The following is a 23,787-nucleotide window of genomic DNA, read 5'->3' on the forward strand; positions in this document are numbered from 1 at the left end:
GTCGGGCACCTCGGAAGCAGGCAGCCCCCCTGCCCAGAACGCCGCTAAGTCCGGCAACGGACCGCGAAGCGCCCCTGGGACGGGCCATCTGGAGAAGAGGGAACTTGCTCTTTCCCCGCTGGAGGGCGGGGCCCCATTTCCAACGGCACTTTTTACTGCCATGAAAACATTATGAAAGGGCACTTTTCACTTCCCCAGATGTGACAGCCCGAAATCTGCCAGTCTGGGACGCTATGCTTTCTAGCTTGCAGATTCGGTGCGTTTCGCCAGTGGCTCACGAGCGCTGGGAGGACGGTCTCCTTTCTCCCACCCCTCGAGCCTCCCCTCCGGAGCTCGGGTTTGGAGTGAGAGCAAATATCTCACCTCCAGCTTTTCCGTGGGACCCGCGAGCTTCCCGGATCAGCACACCCACTCCGCGCTGCCCCACTGCTGGTACGTCAGCGATTGTAGCGATGAGTCCATTAGCGAGAGCTCTGCCTGCCTGGTTAGCGCGGGCCAGCTCTTCGCGGTGGCTCATACGCACAATCAGACTCGGCTATGCGATTCAGTTCGCGAAACGGCCCCCCAAGTCACGGGTGTGTATTCACCAGGGTCAGCCCCCTGTCCGCCCCTGTCTTGCGAGAGGAGATTGCTGTCCTCCTGGCGAAGGATGTAATCGAGCCGCTCCCTCCAGCCGAGATGGAGAGTGGGTTTTACAGCCCACGCTTCATCGTGCCCAAAAAGAGCGGTGGGTCACGGCCAATCCTAGATCTGCGCGTTTTGAACCGCTGCCTGCACAAGCTGCCGTTCAGAATGCTCACGCAGAAGCGCATCCTCCGGTGCGTTCGTCCTCTGGGTTGGTCTGCAGCATTAGACCTGATGGACGCGTATTTCCATGTCTCCACTCTTCCTCGCCACCGACAGTTTCTGCGGTTTGCGTTTGAAGGTCGAGCTTGGCAATACAAAGCCCTCCCCTTCGGGCTCTCTCTGTCTCCGCGGGTCCTCACCAAGCCCGCGGAGGGTGCCTCAGCGCCCCTTCGGCTCGCGGGCATCTGCATACTCAATTTCTTTACGACTGGCTGATTTTTGCCCTCTCTCGGAGCAGTTGATTATGCACAGAGACAAAGTGCTCTGGCACTTCCACCTGTGGGGGTTTCAGGTCAACCGAGAAAAGAGCAAACTCGCCCCCGTGCAGAGGATCTCTTCTCTCGGGCTGGAGCTGGACTCGGTCACCATGGCAGCGCGCCTCTCCGGAGAGCGCGCTCAGCTGATGCTGTACTGTCTGAGAGAGCTCGACAGTAAAATAGTGGTCCCACTGAAACTATTTCAGAGGCTCCTGGGGCATATGGCATCCGCAGCCGCTTCATGCCGCTCGGATTATTCTATATGAGACCACTTCAGCACTGGCTTCACGATCGAGTCCCCAGACGCGCATGGCACGCGCGCGCACACCGAGTCTCTGTTACTGCGCTGTGTCGCCGCGCCCTCAGCCCTTGGAGCGACCCCTCGTTCCTACAGGCCTGGGTGTCTCTAGAACAGGCGTCCAGTCTTGTTGTCGTTTCAGCAGACACTTCCAACACGGGCTGGGGGGCTGTGCGTTGCGGGCATGCGGCTGCGGACCTGTGGAAAGGTACCCAGTTGCATTGGCATATCGCCTGGAGCTGTTGGCAGTGTTCCTCGCTCTCCACCGTTTTTTTCCGGTGCTGGAGCGGCAACACGTGCTGGTCAGGACGGACAGTACGGCGGCGGTGGCGTATATCAGCCGTATAGGGGGTATGCGCTCTCGCCGCATGTCTCAGCTCGCCCGCCGTCTGCTCCTCTGGAGTCATCCGCGGCTGAAATCGCTGCACACCATTCATATTAAGGCAAGCTCAACCGTGCAGCCGATGCGCTCTCACGGCAGCCTTGCGTCCTGGAGAATGGAGACTCCACCCCGAGTCTGTTCAGCTGATATGGGCGCGATTCGGGGAAGCCCAGATCGATCTGTTGCTTCCCCCGAGATCGCTCATTGCTAGTTGTTCTTTCCCTGACCGAGTGCTCTCGGCACGGATGCACTGGCTTACAGCTGGCCTCGGGGCACGCGCAAATACGCGTTTCCCCCAGTGAGCCTGCTCGCGCAGTTACTGTGCAAGGTCAGGAAGAGGACGAGGAACAGGTTGCTGGTTGCGCCCCTCTGGCTCAACCGGACCTGGATGTCAGAGCTCTCCCTCGCGATAGCCCTCCCCTGGCAGTCCCTTCGAGAGAGCACCTACTCTCTCAGGGACAGGGCACCACCTGGCACCCTCGCCGATCTTTGAAGAGATTTTAGACGCGAGGAAGACTTAGGTAACCTCCGATTGCGGTGGCTAATACCGTCACTCGGGCTAGAGCCCCCTCCCCGAGCGCGCCTATGCCCTGACGTGGAGTCTATTCACTGAATGGTGTGTCTCTCGCTGAGAAGACCCCCGTAATTTGCCAGATCAGCGTTGTGCTTTCTTTACGCCGAGAGAAGCTGGAGAGCAGGCTGTCGCCCTCCACACTCAAGGTTACGTGGCTGCCATCTCCGCTCTCATAACGCGGTGGCTGGCAGCACCGTGGGAACGCATAACCTCATCATCCGGTTCCTCAGGGGCGTTAAGCGAATTAATCCATCCCGCCCCCTCTCATGCCCTCTTAGGATCTCGCCCTCGCTACACAAGCCGTGTCAGATCCCTTCGATCCTCGACTCAGTATCTTTCTGTCCCTGAAGACAGCTCTGCTGGTCGCGTTGATATCGATTAGAGGGTCGGGGACCCGGAGGCATTTTTCGGTCAGTGACTCGTGCCTGTAATTGGGCTGGCTTCTCTCACGTCCTGAGACCCCGCCCGCGATATGTGCCCAAGGTTCCTACCACTCCGTTTTAATACGAGGTAGTGAGCCTGCAAGCGCTGCCCTCGGAGGAGGCAGACCCAGCCCTTCTTTATTGTCCAGTTCGCGTTTTGCGTATTATCCGGACCGCACTCAGAGTTTAGATCATCTGAGCAGCTCTTCGTCTGTTATAACGGTCGGCAGCAGGGAAGTGCCGTACCGAAATAAGTTCCCACTAGATTGTGGATGCCTTTCTTTCACTATCAGAGCCGAGATAAGCCGCGTCCCCCGAGAGCGCGTGCGCACTCCACTCGGAGTTTCGCATCCTCTCGAGCGCGCGCACGCGGCGCCCCTCTAACAGACTTCTGTAGAGCTGCGGGCTGGGTGACACCCAACACATTTGCAAGGTTTTACAATCTGCGAGTGGAGCCGGTTTCCTCAAGGGTATTAGGTAACCCTTGGTGATTGAGGAAACAATTCGGTAGGGTGTTGAAACACGCTTGCTGCGCCATTTTCCCTAACACGGAGATACGTGCGCCTTTTTATCTGTCAGTAAAGTTCCCCGTCAGGTGAGCCCTGCAGATTCCTCCGTGGCCCCCAGCACTGACTCAGCGGAGGAGTCACTTGCTGGCCCACTACGTTGTAGGTCTGCCCGCTGGTCAGCCCGCGTTTTGGGTAAAGGTGCCTGCTATGCGTGATCCCCACTAGGCGATCCCATATGCTTATTCCGCCACGGTTAAGTCCCCCCCCTGGGCGGACCCGTGTCTTCCCTCCCCGCTAACCACTCTCTTTGCTATGCGTACTCCCCCTTTTTAGGGCTAGTCCATATGTAAATTCTGCCATCTATCCCCCCTTGGGTAACGGATGGCCTCCGCAGCGTCCTCCCTATCGGGATTGCACGCTTCCCAACGTACTGTCGTATTTTCCTAGAATTATCTAGATGCTCACGACTTCCCAAAAAATATATCTAAATCCGTAAAACTTCTGTTGAAGTAGGATAAATTAGGGCCAGGGACACGTTGGAGGACCGCGCCCCCCATGATGCGGGTGCGTCACGCTTGCTTGACTATCTCCTCATCGGGGGTGTTGGTAAGGTGCAGTCATTATGGCGCTTTCAATGGGCTCCCAATGCGTGGATTTTACAAATCAAATCCACTTATAGTGCTGAAGTTCCCCCCGAAGGGGAACGTTCGAGGTTACTAAAGTAACCCTTCGTTCCCCTTCGGGGGGAACTTCAGCACTATAAGTGGATTTGATTTGTAAAATCCACGCATTGGGAGGATTCGGATCAGAAGCCGCTTGTCTGGAGAGTATTGAACGGGCCAATGAATGAAATTAATTGGCAGCGTAAGCTTGCGCAGGTGTGCGACATCTGCAATTATCTCAGCATATAAGCACACCTGAAGCCAGCAGACGCCATCCTTTTCGCTTCAGATCCTTTCTGAGTGAGTCGAGGAGGGTTCCTCTTGCTGATCAGCACTTCAGAGTGAACGAGTGTGTCTCCCGGTCCAGAGTGGGTCTTCGCGTTGGCAGACGGTCGAGCTGGGTTACTCCCTTGCCTGCGGTTCTTTGGGTCCGGTCCTCCAGAGCGGTGCGTATAGTTGCAACTTTCCTAAAAGAGCAACACAGTCGTGCAGCACGTCCTTTTCAGGATGGCGCTCCGACTGTGCGTTTCTGGATGCGGGGGTTTCCTGGCTCCGGATGATGGACACGATCACTGCATTGCATGTTTGGGGGTCCAGCATGTTAATGCGGTGCTCGCGGGCGGTTCATGTCGTCATTGCGATGCCATGACCGTTGCACAGCTAAGATCGCGGCTAACTTTCGCAAGAGAGCGAGCCACCCCAGTTGCCTCCTGTTCTAAAAAAGCAGCGGGCGCTCGGGCAGATCTGAGGGTTTCAGCGGGAGATAATCCGCCGCCCACGGGCTCGCGGACCTCTCGCTCCTCACGGCGCTCCATCCAAGCTTCGGGTGGTGAGAGTGATCCGTCTAACCAGATGGTAGCTCTCACACTCGCTGACACCGGAGATCAGATGTCCTCCGCGGCATCGGAGGGTGGGCTTTCACTGTCCGACGAAGATCCGGACCCGCTCGCCCCCTCCGGGCAGGTGAGCGCTATCAAATCGGATCCTGAAGCGGACATGTTAGCCGTGCTTTCCCGGGCTGCTTCGGCCGTGGGGTTGGAGATGGTTTATCCCCCAGCTCCGCGGCCGGACCGACTAGATGGGTGCTACATAGAGGACCAGAAGGCGAAGCCTTCGAAGCCTCTCGTCCCCTTCTTCCCGGAAGTGCACAGTAGGCTCACGCAGTCTTGGAGGGCACCTTTCTCTGCCCGTGCTGCGTGTGCCTCCGCCCTCACCGCCCTTGACGGCGGAGCTGCCAGGGGGTATGAGGCGATCCCGTCAGTGGAGCGCGCTATCGCGGTCAATCTTTGTCCGCGCGGCGCCTCTACGTGGCGGGGTTTGCCCCGCCTCCCGTCCAAAGCCTGTAGGTTGTCTGCCTCCCTCGGAGCCAGAGCTTATAAGGCTGCGGGCCAGGCTGCTTCTGCTTTGCACGCGATGGCCACCTACCAGCGCTACCAAGCGCAGGCGCTGGCCGAGCTGCACGAGGGCGGGTCCAACCCAAGCTTATTACATGAGCTGCGCACCGCGACCGACTATGCTCTTCGGACTACTAAGTCCGCCGCGTGTGCGCTGGGGAGGACGATGTCCACACTTGTGGTTCAGGAACGCCACCTCTGGCTAAACCTGGCCGATATGCGCGACGTTGACAAAGTTCGCTTTCTTGACTCGCCCATATCCCAGGCTGGCCTGTTCGGCGACACCGTCGGTGAATTCACCCAGGAATTCAAGGCGGTGAAAGAGCAGTCGGATGCGATGGGCAATGTCATCTATCGGCGTGGCCGTAAGCCCGCTCCGCCCGCCGAGCCATTCACCTCCGCTGTTCCTCGCCGAGGGCGCCCGCCAACGAGTGCTGCCCCGCCCCCGCCTGCGCCTCCGGCCAAGCGGGCGCGGCGTTCACCTCGAAAGCAGGCAGCCCCTCCTGCCCAGGGCGCCGTTAAGTCCGGTAAACGGACCGCGAAGCGTCCCTGAGACAGGCCATCCGGAGAAGAGGAAACTTGCTCTTTCCCCGCTGGAGGGCGGGGCCCCGATAACAAAGGTACTTTTCAGTGCCACCAAAACATCAGTAAAAGAGCACTTTTTCCCTTCCCCGGATGTGACTGCACGAGTTCTGCCAGTCCGGGACGCGCTGCCTTCCGGCTCGCAGACTCTACGTGCTTCGCCAATGGCTCACGAGCGCTGGGGGGACGGTGTCCCTTCCCTCAGCCCTCCAGCCCCCTCTCCGGAGTCAGGGTGTGGAGCCAGAGCGAATCGCTCTCCTCCAGCTCTTCCGCGGGACCCTCGTGCTTCCCGGATCAGCACACCCACTCCGTGCTGCCCCACCGCTGGTACGTCAGCGATTGTAGCGATGACTCCATTAGCGAGGGCTCTGCCTGCCTGGTTAGCGCGGGCCAGCCCCTCGCGGTGGCTCATACGCACAATCAGACTCGGTTACGCGATTCAGTTCGCGAAACGGCCCCCCAAGTTTACGGGCGTGTATTTCTCCAGGGTCAACCCCCTGTCCGCCCCTGTCTTGCGAGAGGAGATTGCTGCCCTCCTGGCGAAGGGTGCAATCGAGCCGGTTCCTCCAGCCGAGATGGAGAGTGGGTTTTACAGCCCATACTTCATCGTACCCAAAAAGAGCGGTGGGTCACGGCCAATCCTAGATCTGCGCGTTTTGAACCGCTGTCTGCACAGGCTGCCGTTCAGAATGCTCACGCAGAGGCGCATTCTCCAATGCGTTCGTCCTCGGGATTGGTTTGCAGCCATAGACCTGAAGGACGCGTATTTCCATGTCTCCATTCTTCCACGCCACCGCCAATTTCTGCGGTTTGCGTTCGAGGGTCGAGCGTGGCAGTACAAGGTCCTCCCCTTCGGGCTCTCTCTGTCTCCGCGGGTCTTCACCAAACTCGCGGAGGGTGCCCTAGCGCCCCTTCGGCTCGCGGGCATTCGCATACTCAATTATCTCGACGACTGGCTGATTTTAGCCCACTCGCGGGAGCAATTGATTATGCACAGGGACAAGGTGCTTCGGCATCTCCGCCTACTGGGGCTTCAGGTCAACCGAGAAAAGAGCAAACTCGCCCCCGTGCAGAGGATTTCTTTTCTCGGGATGGAGCTGGACTCGATCACCATGGTAGCGCACCTCTCTGAGAAACGCGCTCGCCTGTTGCTGAACTGTCTGAGGGAGCTCGACAGCAAACTAGTGGTCCCACTGAAGTTCTTTCAGAGGCTCCTGGGGCATATGGCATCCGCAGCCGCCGTCACGCCGCTCGGGTTGCTCCATATGAGACCACTTCAGCACTGGCTTCACGATCGGGTCCCCAGACGCGCATGGCACGTGGGCACACACCGGGTCTCGGTTACTGCGCTGTGTCGCCGCGCCCTCAGCCCTTGGAACGACCCCTCGTTCCTACAGGCCGGTGTGCCTCTAGGACAGGCGTCCAGCCATGTTGTTGTTTCAACAGACGCTTCCAACACGGGTTGGGGGGCCGTGTGTCGCGGGCATGCGGCTGCGGGCCTCTGGAAGGGTGCCCAGCTGCATTGGCATATCAATCGCCTAGAGCTGTTGGCAGTGTTCCTCGCTCTCCACCGCTTTTTACCGGTGCTGGAGCGGCAACACGTGCTGGTCAGGACGGACAGTATGGCGGCAGCGGCGTATATCAACCGCATGGGGGGTATGCGCTCTCGCCGCATGTCTCAGCTCGCCCGCCGTCTGCTCCTCTGGAGTCACCCGCGGCTGAAATCGCTGCGCGCCATTCACGTCCCAGGCACGCTCAATCGTGCAGCCGATGCGCTCTCACGACAGCTGTTACGTCCTGGAGAATGGAGACTCCACCCCGAGTCTGTTCAGCTGATATGGGCGCGATTCGGGGAGGCCCAGATCGATCTGTTTGCTTCCCCCGAGAACGCTCACTGCCAGTTGTTTTTTTCCCTGACCGAGGGCTCTCTCGGCACGGATGCACTGGCCCACAGCTGGCCTCGGGGCATGCGCAAGTATGCGTTTCCCCCAGTGAGCCTGCTCGCGCAGTTTCTGTGCAAGGTCAGGGAGGACGAGGAACAGGTTCTGCTAGTTGCGCCCCTTTGGCCCAATCGGACCTGGATATCAGAGCTCTCACTCCTCGCGACGGCCCTCCCCTGGCGGATCCCTTTGAGAGAGGACCTACTCTCTCAGGGACAGGGCACCATCTGGCACCCTCGCCCCGATCTTTGGAACCTCCACGTGTGGTCCCTAGACGCGAGGAAGACTTAGGTAACCTACCGACTGCGGTGGTTAATACCATCACTCAGGCTAGAGCCCCCTCCACGAGGCGCGCCTACGCCCTGAAGTGGAGTCTATTCACTGAATGGTGCGTCTCTCGCAGAGAAGACCCCCGAAATTGCCAGATTAGTGTTGTGCTCTCTTTCCTTCAAGAGAAGTTGGACAGCAGGCTGTCGCCCTCCACTCTCAAGGTTTACGTGGCCGCCATCTCCGCTTATCATAGCGCGGTAGCTGGCGGCACCGTGGGAAAGCATAACCTGGTCATCCAGTTCCTTAGGGGTGCTAGGCGAATTAATCCATCTCGCCCCCCTCTCATGCCCTCTTGGGATCTCGCCCTCGTTCTCACGAGTCTGCGATCCGATCCCTTTGAGCCACTCGAATCAGTATCTCTAAGATTTCTGTCCCTGAAGACAGCTCTGCTGGTTGCGTTGGCCTCCATCAAGAGGGTCGGGGACCTGGAGGCATTTTCGGTCAGTGACTCGTGCCTGGAATTCGGGCCGGATTACTCTCACGTCATCCTGAGACCCCGCCCCGGTTATGTGCCCATGGTTCCTACCACCCCCTTTAGAGATCAGGTAGTGAACCTGCAAGCGCTGCCCCCGGAGGAGGCAGACCCAGCCCTTTCTTTACTTTGTCCAGTTCGCGCTCTGCGCATTTATGTGGACCGTACTCAGAATTTTAGATCATCTGAGCAGCTCTTTGTCTGTTATGGCGGTCGGCAGCAGGGAAGTGCCGTATCAAAACAAAGATTATCCCACTGGATTGTGGATGCCATTTCACTCGCTTATTCGAGTCGAGGTCAGCCGTGTCCCCCGGGAGTTCGTGCACACTCCACTCGGAGCGTTGCATCCTCTTGGGCGCGTGCACGCGGCGCCTTTCTAACAGACATCTGTAGAGCTGCGGGCTGGGCGACACCCAACACATTTGCAAGGTTTTACAATCTGCGAGTGGAGCCGGTTTCCTCAAGGGTATTAGGTAACCCTTTGGTGATTGAGGAGACAACTCGGTAGGGTGTTGAAACACGCTTGCTGCGCCATTCTCCCTAACACGGAGGTACGTGCGCCTTTTTTATCTGTCAGTAAAGTTCCCCGTCAGGTGAGCCCTGCAGATTCCTCCGTGGCCCCCAGCACTGACTCAGCGGAGGAGTCACTTGCTGGCTCACTACGTTGTAGGTCTGCCCGCTGGTCAGCCCGCGTTTTGGGTATAGGTGCCTGCTATGCGTGATCCCCACTAGGTGATCCCATATGCTTATTCCGCCACGGTTAAGTCCCCCCCATGGGCGGACCCGTGTCTTCCCTCTCCGCTAACCACTCTTTTGCTATGCGTACTCCCCCTTTTTAGGGCTAGTCCATATGTAAATTCTGCCATCTATCCCCCCCCCCCTTGGGTAACGGATGGCCTCCGCAGCGTCCTCCCTATCGGGATTGCACGCTTCCCAACGTACTGTCGTATTTCCTAGAATTATCTAGATGCTCACGACTTCCCAAAAAATATATCTAAATCCGTAAAACTTCTGTTGAAGTAGGATAAATCAGGGCCAGGGACACGTTGGAGGACCGCGCCCCCCATGATGTGGGTGCGTCACGCTTGCTTGACTATCTCCTCATCGGGGGTGTTGGTAAGGTGCAGTCATTATGGCGCTTTCAATGGGCTCCCAATGCGTGGATTTTACAAATCAAATCCACTTATAGTGCTGAAGTTCCCCCCGAAGGGGAACGTTCGAGGTTACTAAAGTAACCCTTCGTTCCCCGAGGAGGGGAACGGAAGCACTATACTCCGTCGCCATAATGACTGTCCCTTAGCTGTTTGAAAGTCTCTTCAGCTTAAAAGGATGGCGTCTGCTGGCTTCAGGTGTGCTTATATGCTGAGATAATTGCAGATGTCGCACACCTGCGCAAGCTTACGCTGCCAATTAATTTCATTCATTGGCCCGTTCAATACTCTCCAGACAAGCGGCTTCTGATCCGAATCCTCCCAATGCGTGGATTTTACAAATCAAATCCACTTATAGTGCTTCCGTTCCCCTCCTCGGGGAACGAAGGGTTACTTTAGTAACCTCGAACGTTCCCCGAGGAGGGGAACGGAAGCACTATACTCCGTCGCCATAATGACTGTCCCTTAGCTGTTGAAAGTCTCTTCAGCTTAAAAAGGATAGCGTCTGCTGGCGCCAGGTGAGCTTATATACTCAGTTGATTGCTTATGCCGCTCACCTGCGCAGGCTTGCGCTGCCAATTCATTCTTAATTGGCCCGTTCAATACTCTTTCAGACGAGTAGCTTCTGAACCGAACCTCCCAATGCGTGGATTTTACAAATCAAATCCACTTATAGTGCTTCCGTTCCCCTCCTCGGGGAACGAAGGGTTACTTTAGTAACCTCGAACGTTTTACAGCATTTCTCCCTAGTAGTGAAATAGCGGCTCGTGTGCTGTGCCGCCTTTATTGTAGCATTATTTACTCGCCCTCACCTCCTTTGCCATAGTATTCTACTGCGACATCGCGCATAGGAGATAAATGATGTCAACACATAATAACCGGTTTTGATCTATTACTGAACCGATCAAAATTTTGAAAAAAAAAAAATAAATTTTTAACTTCAGAGGTGAAGTAACAGTTAGATAAGGCAGACAACGATGTTGCCAGGGCTGCCTGAGCAAACTTTGAGGCTCTCGACGTCTTCGGTGTGAACGCAGTCAGAATGTTTATTGGCCAATCAAGCATCACCATAGTATAACATTACGTTTTTTTGGCCTATAAACCTGCAGTGTCTTGTGTTGAAGTGTATTAAAAAGACTCTTTATTTTCATCCAACTCTGTTATCTGGGCACCTCCTCGTCTTTCTCTTTCCCGCTGCGGAGCATCTTGATGAATGCTAATATCACTCCTTCAGCAGATTGCATGTCCTCTGTAGGAGCCGTTTCGCCGCCTTAAGTTGCGCTCTGCGTCAGATGCTCATTTGTGACAAAGACTTCTGCTCTGAGACAATATAAGGAGTGAAACCCTCCAACAAATCAGTTTCACATACTCTCAGGCGCCGCTCCATTTCTGTTCTCTGCAACATTTCACAGAAAAGATGAATAGAGACTGTATTCGTTTGTTGCGTTTCCACCACAAGTCGTGTTTTTGCTGTACTGAATGAGAATATATATGCTAGCTGTACTGAAGCCAAGTGGGTTTTAGTGTGATTACTGTGGTAAAAATAGAGTGATATTAGTGTTCAGAGAGTGATGCTTAACAAAAAACACATTGTAATGAGATGAAAGTGAAGGAATTAAAACAAACAATTTTTTCATGCACCTTTTAATTTGTGGTTCTGGGCTTTTTTTTATTCTAATGTACATAGAATATCCAAAATACACCTTTAAGAGCTGATTTTGTTGCCCTTTAAATATACTTAAGGAACTGAATCTACCAGCACAAATTTATAAAAGCTGTTTTCACTTCAGCAGCTCTTACATACACAAACCGCACAGCTTTATTCATATCTGAATTCTCAAGGTTTCTACAGAGGGATTTTGTTTATTGGCTACATCGTGTGCCTGATTATATAATGCAAAACAATGTGAAAAAATATTTTCTGAATTATGTAGTGATAAAAGGAGACTCATGAAATGCCCCTTTTCTAAAAGAAACACCATTTTTTTTTTTTATCAACAGTTATGTTTCTTCTGTGAAATTGTTTCCAGCTACTAAGATTAAGAAAGTATTTGGAGTATAAATCTTTTATAACAATAAAATCGTATTTGCTGTCACAAATGTATTTCTCCTTGCTGAATACTAAAATGTATAAAATAATTATTTTCATAATTTTTATTAATATTTTTTGGCTCAAATGGAATTCATACTGATTAGTAATAATGTTTTACAAAATATGCACAGTGCTCAGCATAATTGAGTACACCCCATTTTAAAAATGAATATTTTTTATCCATTTCTCAGTGAATATAGGCAACATATTTTTGCATTTGCGAATTACTTCTAAGTGCCTCAAATTGTTTGCACTTTTATTTATTCTTTTCATTTTATTCAAATGTAAGATCACAATAAGTAATGGATAGTCAATGGATTGGTGTACAATCACACCGGTATGATCAGCCTTGGCTGGTCCCTTTAGCATACGATCACACCCGTGTGATTAGAACATTCAGAGTGCACATCCTCAACTGCTAAAATTCTAATCTAATGGCGCGTGCTGAGGCACAGAAAGAGGGTCACAGTGCTTGTTATAAATCACAATTTATTCATGCTTTCAAACAAATAACATTTATTTTAGTTTTAGACATTCAAATACACCCAACTACTACCAAAACATACATTTAAGGTTCATAAAATACTTGCGGATGTCTATGAAAATGACAATAATAATTAGTTTTCACAATATAACTGGACGATGTGCTTTGTTTACATAAGATACACACTGTTTATGATGCTATCTTCTCTATTCCTCTCCCAGATAAACAGTTACCTTCATGTATTTTGGGAAAAAAATTATGATTAAACATAAACATAAGCTGAGGATACTTATGTCAGTATAGCATAATTTTTATGACACTGTACAACATATAATATTTTTACATTACCATTATGGTTGAGTTTATAGTTGAGGTAGGGGTAGATATATATGTTCTATCACATTTGTGAGAATCAGAAATCAGAAATTTCACAATATAATAAGAACATTTGTTAATATTTACAGAAAAGGGCAAAAAGAAATGAAATACGTTAAATACATAGATCATTGGGGCTGGTGGGTCACATGATAAACTTGCCATGGGAGCTTTAAAAGGCAATTGATTCGAAGTAACAGTCACAAACTCACGCAGAAGGGTCAGCTGGATTATTTAAAACTCACACGTGAAAGGGTTAATGCATGATATATAGGATTTAATGCATAATATATAGAAAGAACCACTCAAAGTGCATTTTAAGTTAAACTATAGTAATTCAATTGGCAGCACAATTTTGACCAAATTCACTTCAGTTACGACACATTAGATCGACTCGATTTGAATCAGTCAAAGGCAGAATCTTTTGTATGTGTCTGTTTATGACATGGGCATATCTAATAGCTAGGGCCAGATGGAATCTGCGGACATTTTTTGCTATTTCTGCTGAGAATTTTGGTAAATATCTGCAAATTTCTGAGGAATTATTTGGCAGTATCATAACTAAAACATGTATTTGTAAAATAAAAAATTATGTCTTTTTAACTTTTATTTAATGTTTAAAATGCAAATCCAATTAGATTCGCTTTATTTGTTAAACATAGTAAGTCTCTCATATAATATATCTACTAAAAGACAGAAAAACTTTACAAACTGCATTGTACATAAATCAGATGAACATTTTCATATGTCAATAATATTACTGTAATTAATTTAAAAAACTGAATAAACTTAGATTTACTCAAGTAAATAAACAGAATTAATGATGGGCTAAAAGTCTGTGGAATTCTGCATAAAATCTGCAGAACTCTGTGCGCGCAGATTCCACGTGGGCCTACTAATAGCTCATAGTAATGTGTTAGCTACTTTTACGCAAATAATTATGATTATGTCTGTGTTCTAGAGAATAGGCAACTGAGTCACTATGGCTACTATTAATATTTGAGGGAAGTGCATTTATTTCAGAACTGTGATCAAAACTGACTGGACCTGTGCATTAAACAATATATCTATCGCACACCTACCAGTCAATCAGAATAAAGAATTTCAGAAGACCATATGCAATAACACACATTACACCCCGCACTGAACTAAGCCTAGAATATTCCTCTAAAACAGGGGTGTCAAAACTTAGTTCCAACCCTGCTTCAACACATTTGCCTGCAGGTTTCAAACAAGCCTGAAGGACTCAATTAGTTTGATCAGGTGTGTTTAATTCCAGTTGGAACTAAACTGTGCAGAGCTGTAGCCCTCCAAAAACTGAGTTTGACACCTGTTCTCTAAAACATAGCAGTGTTAATGCTGTATTGATGACTACACACACTCACTATGCGAGTGCAGCTGTTATTTTGCTGTTGGTACTGTAGATTCTGCAAGTCATGTGTGTAGACGCAGGTCACTAATACACCAGGTGCAAACGTGACCGTCGGCCTTTTGAGATTCATGACCTTCACTGGGGAACAGAGCCAGAGACAACTACAAACACATAGACACCGGCATGTTCCCTGAGACACAAGCCCAATTAATTATGTTATTTTACTCTTTTAATATTGTTTTGTCCAAGTACACACTGTAGATCAGGTTGTATATATATATATATATATATATATATATATATATATATATATATATATATATATATATATATATATATATATATATATATATATATATATATATATATAATACACAATTGGTTTTAAAATTATAGCAAAATGTGAATCCTTGCTGGCAACATGTTAATTCATTCAGTACACATGTTAGCAATCTGCTAATTCATGCTAGAAATGCTAACAACATAGCGACATGCTAATTCATGCAAACAATGTGCTAGAAATATGCTAATTATTGCTAGAAACATGCTAGCAACATGCTAAACCACAGTGTAGATGTGTTCATTTATACTAGAAAATATCTTAACTTTAAAACTGCTTCCAGCTTTTTCCATTATTTTAAACTTTCAGACCACGCTCTTGCCAATTTTTTTTTTAGTTAAGAGAACAAGAAGCTAAAAAGAAATGACAGCGTAGAGCCAAGATTCTTAACCACAAACATTTTATAAATGACTGTATAACATCTATATAGAACATCTGGCAGGAAATGTCTTGAAGACTGATAAGATAAAACACTCTAAAAATACATTTTCCAAGTGAAATCTTACTCAGTAAATGAACACCTCTGTAATGTTTGCTGACAGATTCAAGATGAACCAATTTCACAAATAATGTAATAGTACTGTTTTCTGTTTTAAAGGACAGTTTACTTACAACTGAAAATCCTGTCATCATCAACTAAGCCTTCAACTTGTTTAAATGTTTCAGTTCGAGTTTCTTTCTTCTTTTGTGTAATGAGACAAAGTAGATATTCTAAAATTCTGAACACTTGTAACTATTGACTTCTGTAATATTTGTTTTTCCTTCCATGTATGCGAATGAGTGCCAGTTTCTAACATTCTTTAAAATAAATAATTTTGTGTTCAACAGAAAAAGAAAAACTATAGGTAGTTTTTGAAGGTTTGAAACCACTTGATTGAGTAAACAGAATACATTTTAATTTAAGATTAACTATCCCTTTAAGTTCACCATGTAACTTGAATAATTTTTAAATAGTTGTAAAATATTACATTTAGCTTTTGCTCTTTAAAAAAAAAAAAAGAATCGTGACATTAATTTAAGGGTGACTCGCTGTATGTGACCCTGGAACACCTAACCTGTCTTATGTTAGTTGTAATAAAGCCCAAAATATTTACCAATGGTCAAAAGTTTGTCTTATATACCAAATATTGTTAAAATATTAAGATCATGTTTTAATATTTTGTACATTTCTTTCTAGAAATATATAAAAACTCACCAGCAATCTAGCTACTGCGTATTGCTGGAAAATTACAAATCTTCCACCAAATGGACTACGAATCCTGCATCCATGCACCTCACACACACACCAGTTCTGGGTTTCCCTGATTACCCAGTGGAACAGATGTAACACATTGATCAGATGTAGTTTTCAGTCACGCTCATGGAAGTCATATTCAATTCGTTTAGTTTGCCTTCATTAATTTTTGATTTCCGTCTTCAACACATGATTTATTTACACAAATTTATTTACAACACATTTTTAAACATAATAGTTTAACTAACTCATTTCTAATATCTACTTTTTTATCTTCCCCATGCTTACAGTTGCAGAACATTTTACTAGTTATTTTGCAAGACAGTTGTATTCAGACAAAGTCCCTTTAAGTATTTTATAGTCTTTTATTTAGATTAAAGTGTTATTTAAAGACTTAATCAGTTAACTACTAAAGTTGAAATAATTAGTCAAATTATTTTGTAACTGATTTGTTGTGTATATCAAAAAATACACAGTAATAAATATTTCTTAAGGAGGCTAATAATACTGACCTTAATTTTTTAAAGAAAAAAATGCTTTTATTCAAGATATAAACAATAAGAAATAGGACTTATGACTCCAGAACAATTAGTTTTTAGGAAACACTGTAAAAATTTTCAGAAACATTATTTTAAATGAATGGGAGGGCAAATTAAATTGACTTCAACTGTAGGCCTGTTAAAGTTTAAAGGTGCAAGAGTGTGCCTTGATGTACTTGAATGTTAGAAATGTGTTATCCTACACCAGTACAAAGTTCCTTGTCAAATAAATGAACAAGGAAGATTATTTTGAGTTTAAGTTATTTAATTATCTTGTTTATGAAGACTGCAGAGTGATGCAGGAAAAAATGACTTCAAATAATTTTTTAAGTATTTTGTGATATATGGTAAAATGTGCCCCCCAAAAGTACAAGTGGCCCCTAAATTGAAAAGGGGGTCAGTATTTTGATGACAGTAAGTAAGCTAATATAATTTCATAATGCAAATCTCAAATTCATGCTAACCAACAAATGATCAAAGGAAATGTATTGATGTCATTCAAATATATAAATTATGAATTGATTTTTACTTTAAACTTAAATTAAATTATTCTAATAAAATTATTTTTTTTAAAGATTGTCAAAAAAAGATTTTTTTTTTTAAGTCATCCACCATATTTTGTGGCTCAAAAGTATCGGTTCAGGCACCGTTTTGGCACCGGTATGATTTTAAAAGTATTGATTTAGCACCGGTATCGAAATGAATACAAACGATACTCAACCCTACTCTTTACCTGAACTATAAAGACACCTCTCATTTCCATACACATGGCTAAGTCTTGTTGTTTATCTCCGTTAACATTTCTAAGCATTTATCTAGTCTAGTCTTTTCGTGTATCGAGTCTTGCCCTGTTTCCTGTGTCTTGATTCCTAGCTGCCTAGCCTGACTATTTGTATGTTTAGACTACAACTTTGGATTGCCTGTATGCTTCTGTTTTGCTCTGGTGTGGAACTTTGCCTGCATGACCATTCTCTGTTGAATAAAGTACTCCACGTGGATCCTCAACTCTGTTGTGCAGCATCCTGATGTTACAGTCATACACTTAATTGGAACAATTTAAAGGTGATTTTCTCAATATTTAGATTTTGTTTAACCTTCAGATAAAGGATTTTTAATATTTGTATCTCAGCCAAATGTTACCTTATACTAACCCTCCACAAATGGAAAGCCTATTTGTTTCGCTGAATAATCCTCAATTTAAATAATTGACACTTACGTCTGGTTCAGATCAAGGGTCACCCATTTAACAAGTTTTCTCTCATTACACTTTACAGTGTGTGCATGGCCATTATCTTTTCATGCATGAAAGCCTTCTTCATACCATTTAGAGTGTAAAAAGAGAGCAAGAGCAGAGAAAATCCTCTGTTTCACAGGTCTGCGTAAGTGTGAGAGATGTGTGTATCGCACTGGATGTTAAAAATGGGGTGCGAGTGAGAAGAACAAAAAGAGGTGTGTGAAAAGCGTGTGTGTTTCCCAGGCTGTGGAAGAATTGATGTCACACCAGGTGTGTGTATAGGGAACGAGAGCAGAAGAAAAAGCAAGGGCGGAGGACTGTCAGGGTTACCCATCCATCCTCTCCTCCTCCAGCACACCTGCACACACACATCCAGTCCCACATCATTACAGCATCCCCAGATAAATCCAGAGCGGCCAAACCCACTGAGAGCCATTACACACACACATTCGCTGTAGGGGAATTTCACTTCCGGACAGAATCCTGCGAGCTGCACAGCTAATGTTTGCAAAGGACACTTACTTAAAGAAATCAAATTCAAATACTGGAAGCTTATGAGGGATTAAGCAGACTTGAGTCGCTTACATAAAAATTTATGTTGCAGTCAGGTTACAAAAATGGAAAAAAAAAATACATTAATTTTTCTTCATAATAGAAGACAAATGATACATTTTTAAAAATAACCCATTAAAATCAACAGTTGAAGTCAGAATTAAACGCCCGTTTATTTTTTCCCCCCAATTTCTGTTTAACGGAGAGAATATTTCTTCAACACATTTCTAAAAAATAGTTTTAATAACTCATTTCTAATAACTGATTTATTTTACCTTTGTCATGATGACAGTAAATAATATTTTACTAGATATTTTTCAAGACACTTCTATACAACTTAAAGTTTTTAAAGGCTTAATTAGGTTAATTAGGTTAACTAGGCAGGTTAGGGTAATTAAGCTGTTACGGGGAAGTGATGCTGACAACGGAGGTGAGGATCCAAATGCAGGGTTTTATTAAAAGGATGGTCAGGCAAACATTGATCAACACAGGAGCAAACAGATGTATACAGGCTTTCCAGAATCGTAACCAAAGTAACAGGCAGATGGTCACAAGGCAGGTAGCAGGCATGAATTAACAAACAAAACAAGGATAGGTTCAAACATGGTAAGACAAGGCAAAGGAAACGCATTGTAATGTCACAAAACAGCTAAAAAGACTCGGCAACATTGGGCTCTATTTGGACGATCCATGCACAAAGTGGCCGTGGGCACAAACACATTAAGAGCGTGTCATAATCCACTTTTGTTAATATAAGGACGGAAAAATCCGCTTTGCGCTGTGCCGCATGGTCTAATAGGGTTGAGCTTATTCTCCTAATGAGTTATAGGTGTTTTTTGAGAATAAACCAATCAGAGTCTCATCTCGCATTCCTTTTAAGAGTCAGTTGAGTCGTGCCATAGCGCATTTGCCATTTATAAAACGGACTTTGTAATTGGAAAAACTGAGAATTTCACTAGCAAGAAAACAGTTAAACAGAACATCTGCAGCGCGAGAATGAGAGATGAGGCCTTATCATTATCTACTTTTAAAAACCTTTTACTTTTAAAGCTGAAACTAGCAAACAACAATTGTGTCGCGCCTTGCGCTACATTGCGCCAGGTGTATGATAGGGCCTATTGTGTGTGTTTGTGCTGTTCTTATAGTCCAAGTAATCAGTCTGTAAGTAGCTTTAGCTGTGTTTGCAATCACTAGTGACTTGGAGCAAATGTGTGTGTGTGTGTTGCTTAACTGAATATGTAGTCGTTAACATGGCGGATTTGTAGTTCATGTGAATGTGAGTATTTACAAGCGATCTCTGGTTGGTAGATCTCTGGTGATCGTGACATAGGCAAGTCATTGTATAATGATGGTTTGTTCTGTAGACTATCAAATAAAAATATATAGCTTAAAGGGGCTAATATCCTTTGACCATAAAATGTTCTTTAAAAAAATTCAAACTGTTTTCATTCTAGCCAAGATAAAACATATAAGACTTTCTCCAGAAAAAAATATTATCAGACATACTGTCAAAATTTTCTTGCTCTGTTAAACATCATATGGGAAATATTTAAAAAAGAAAAAAGGTTTGCTAATATTTCTGACTTCAACTGTATATGTGAAAGTGACACAAGTCAAGTGTAATTTTAGTAATTCCTTTTGTTTAAGTGTTTAATTAACCCTTTATCAGGGGAAACCCCATATATGGGAACCTAAACTACTAAATGAATACTATATTGCATGGTTATGATGCTGGCAATAACCAAAAAACACATTCTAAAACATAAAACATATAGATTTTTTTCTTTTTATTTAAAAATGTTTAGAAAATCAAGCAAATATCAAATTGTTTAACACATTTCCTACTGTAAATATATATTTTTATTATTATAAAACCATTTGCTAAATGTTTTAAAGGTGATTTTCACAATATTTACATTTTTGAACCCTTAGATTTTTAAATAGTTGTATCTCTAGCAAATATTGTCCTACACTGTAAAATAAAATGCATGGTTCTATACAATTCATTCATGTTATCCCAACACAAACCAACAAAAATACATTACCTACTGTAACAAAGTTAATGAAACAAATTTAAGTGGATTGAACATAAAACAATTAAGTTTCCCAAAACAATCTCCAGAATTGTGTTGTTTTAGCTCATTGTAAATAAGTAGTTTGAACAAGCAGCATAAAAAATACTTATTTTTCGAGTGTATCATAAACCACACATTAATGGAAAGCTCATTTATTCAGCTTATTTACAGTATACTTGTGATGAACATTCCAAAACTGACACTTAATGTTATCTTTGTGGTGCATCTTTTTCGCTAACAATATCATTTTTTTTAAAGTTACAAAAGGCCTAGTAACACTCCAGGGATTTTCAGATGAGTATTTCAATGTGTGTCCTACTTATAATATCTGTTAATACAGAAGAAAAAAATCTGGTGAATAAGCTCAACAGCAAATATTTGATTCAAAATCTAATTTAATGCAAACATTTTGAGTAAAGCTCTTCACTAAATTTCTTTAGCTAAATAAATGCAACTTTATAGGGTACGTTTTGTTGTATGTTTTAGCACGTATTTCTTGTGATCTAGCGAAGCATTGACCAAAACCCTTCCCTAAATCCAAGCATTAGTGTTTAAAAATCAAACGTAAGAGAAAAGTGCACTAGGACCACATAGATTTATCATGATTTTACAGTACATTGCTTTTGTAGAACCGTGCTACACCACATTTGAACCTGAGCTTTCAGTATTTGCATCACAAGTACAACAGTGTACAAAATGAGCAAAATCAACCTTTTCTAGATATTTTTAAATAATAAGCAAACAAATGAGCGGATTTAATGTAACTCAGTTTGGTATATTTAACTCTGACCCACAGCCCTCAATTAAGTTTGGTTTTTGGCCTTTTATAAGAAAAAGTTTTGGGCATCCCTGTCAGAGACATTATTGAGTTGTCTTGCGGTATTTATTTGGTGTTGTGCAACAAAACTGCACAAAAATAATCTCATTGGTCAATAATATATCTCTGTATTATCATTATAAACCATTAATGTGAAAAGGAACAAAAGTTGCTGCCCTCATACTGCCCCCTAGTGTTCATTTAACCTAAAAACTGCAGTCAAATGTAAGCTGAAGTCATTTTTATTTCTCATACATCTAGACCACAGGTGTTAAACTCAGTTCCTGGATGGTCGCAGCTCTGCACAGTTTAGTTCCAATCAGTATGCGAATTATACATTGACTATGGGGGTCACCTATTTTTAGTAGTTTTCGTGTAAATCAGGGATGTCCAGATTCGGTCCTGAAGGGCCGGACACCTGCAAAGTTTAGTTCCAACCCCAATCAGACACAGCTGGCCTAGCTAATCAAGCTCTTACTAGGCTTTACTCCTTGCAAGTGTGTTGAAGCAAGTTGGAGCTAAAATCTGCAGAACCCTGGCCCTCCAGGACCGAGTTTGGACACCCCTGATGTGAATAAATATGCACGCTTCAGTGAACCAAATTCATATATTTAATTCAATTACATCTCATTGGTTATTAAACTTAATTAACTTGTCTGTGTTTTGAGGGATAATGAGCTTATTCTGACCTATATGGTAACCTCTGATGGGCGGCTTTCAAGCCCTTTCCAGGTGCATTTTAAATTAGATATGAGTTTAAGCTAAATGTAGATTAAAAACACCTTTTTTTTTTTTCAAGAAAATCACCCTTTGAACACTTACGGCATCTGTCTGTATAGGCTAAATCTGCTGGTGTTCAGATTCTAGATTCAGCTTGCCGACTGAGTATTTCCCTGTATAATGAGGCTGCTGCATTCATGCATTCACAATGGTATTAATGGTTATAGAGGTGATCAAATGTACAGTTGAAGTCAGAAATATTAGCCCACCTTTTTTCTTTTTTAAATATTTCCCAAATGATGTTTAACAGAGCAGAGAAATTTTGACAGTATGTCTGATAATATTTTTTCTTCTGGAGAAAGACTTTTTTGTTTTATTTTGGCTAGAATGAAAGCAGTTTTAATTTTTTAAAGAACTTTCTTTTTCGAATCCTTTCTTTTTAAAATCTTTTTTAAAGATTTTAAGGTCAAAGGTTATTAGCCCCTTTAAGCTTTATATTTCCATTCGATAGTCTACAGAACAAACTATCGTAATACAATACCTTGCCTAATGAAGCTGTGGTCACATTAGAGTTTAAGCATGCGTTATTCTGTCATGTGGTGCAGCGAAAAGAGGCGGGATTAAACAAGCTTATTAGACATTTAAAAAAGCGAGCGATTACTCCATGTTTTAAATTTCTGTCCAGATATGTCATGTTTTAATCCTCAATTGGTCTCGCGCAGTCAAGTGATGCGATTTCGAAATTTGACACATGACCCTGCGCATTCGCGTGTGTATGATTGGTATTCTATGGGGAGAAAAGCTTTACCCTAACCTGCCCAGTTATCCTAATTAACCTAGTTAAGCCTTTAAATGTCACTTCAAGCTGTATAGAACTTTTTCTTGGAACGCAAAATTGCCCATGATGCTTTGCGTGTATGCGCAAGGAGAATGAGAAGAACTTCCGGTCGGCAGCCGGAAACAGTCACATTTGGACAGCTTTAAAACGATAGTTTTCATTTATTTTACCTGCTTTCATCCTCTTTGAACTAATTCTGTTGTCCATCAGCACCATCTCCTGAACTGATCATTTAAAGACATGCGATCTAAAGGGATGGAATACAGCTGCTGTGAGGCATTTTCCCCTCGTTGTCAGGCGGCATCTTCTGCAGTTTAAATGAAGCCTTGTCATCGCTAAAGTCAACATTTTCTCTTTGTTTCAAATATATAACCAGCCCAAACAAATGTAGTTCACCAAAATGTTTGACACACACACGTAGCCTGTACTGTGCCACTGACACACTGATTTAATAACTGTGACAAAGTGAAAATATAGGCTAGTGTTATTTCGAAATGACAAAAAAACACAAACCGTGGTAAAAACAACACACAAAATAAAACGCAAACGGCTCGCGATTAGAATGAACAGCAAATCAGCCAGCAGAGGATCAGTAACAGACTTTTATTGGTCATTTTTGTAAATTGCATGACTTTCATACCTTTTAAGTTTCATGCCAGTACTCTGGTTTGCTCTCTGTCTCTCTCTCTCTCTCTCTCTCTCTCTCTCTCTCTCTGTGTGTGTGTGTGTGTGTGTGTGTGAAAGAGCCGCTGAGCTAACAGCTGAAAGGCCGGGAACGCACCAACACAATGTATTTCTGACGGCAGACACGTGAACTAGGAGAATGTTTTTCTTTTTTTCTTTTCTTTCTTGCGCTTGAACCACATGTGACAGATTATAACGGCTTTAACAGACTCATTTCTAAGTTGTGTGTCACAAAAACACTTTGTTATCCATTAAAAACGTTATTGAAACCCATTTTCGGAGCGCAAATTACCAGTTGTACACGCTGTAAACGGAAGTTTTTAGCATTCTACCGAAAGACGCTGGTCGCTATGGCACCCGCCATGCAGCAGCCATGAAAAAGGTCTACAGAAGTGTCTTGAAAAATATCTAGTCAGATATTATTTACTGTCATTATGGAAAAGATAAAATAAATCAGTTATTTGAAATGAGTTATTAAAACTATTATGATTAGAAATGTGTTGAAGAAATCTGCTCTTTGTTAAACAGAAAATGGGGTAAAAAAATAAACAGGGGGGCTAATAATTCTGAGTTCAACTGTATATTTATTTCTTTGTTTTTCTTGTTAATGTA

At 44.6% G+C, this 23,787-nt stretch overlaps 1 protein-coding gene across 1 annotated transcript in view; it reads left to right on the plus strand.

Moving 5' to 3' along the window:
• LOC100005368 (uncharacterized) overlaps positions 1-23,787 on the plus strand; it is a 145,483-nt gene that overhangs the window by 85,045 nt on the left and 36,651 nt on the right. The gene's annotated exons all lie outside the window — the stretch shown is intronic.

This window comes from Danio rerio, chromosome 23 (genome assembly GCF_052040795.2).
Source record: "Danio rerio strain M-AB ecotype USA chromosome 23, GRCz13ab, whole genome shotgun sequence".
Lineage (NCBI taxonomy): Eukaryota > Metazoa > Chordata > Actinopteri > Cypriniformes > Danionidae > Danio > Danio rerio.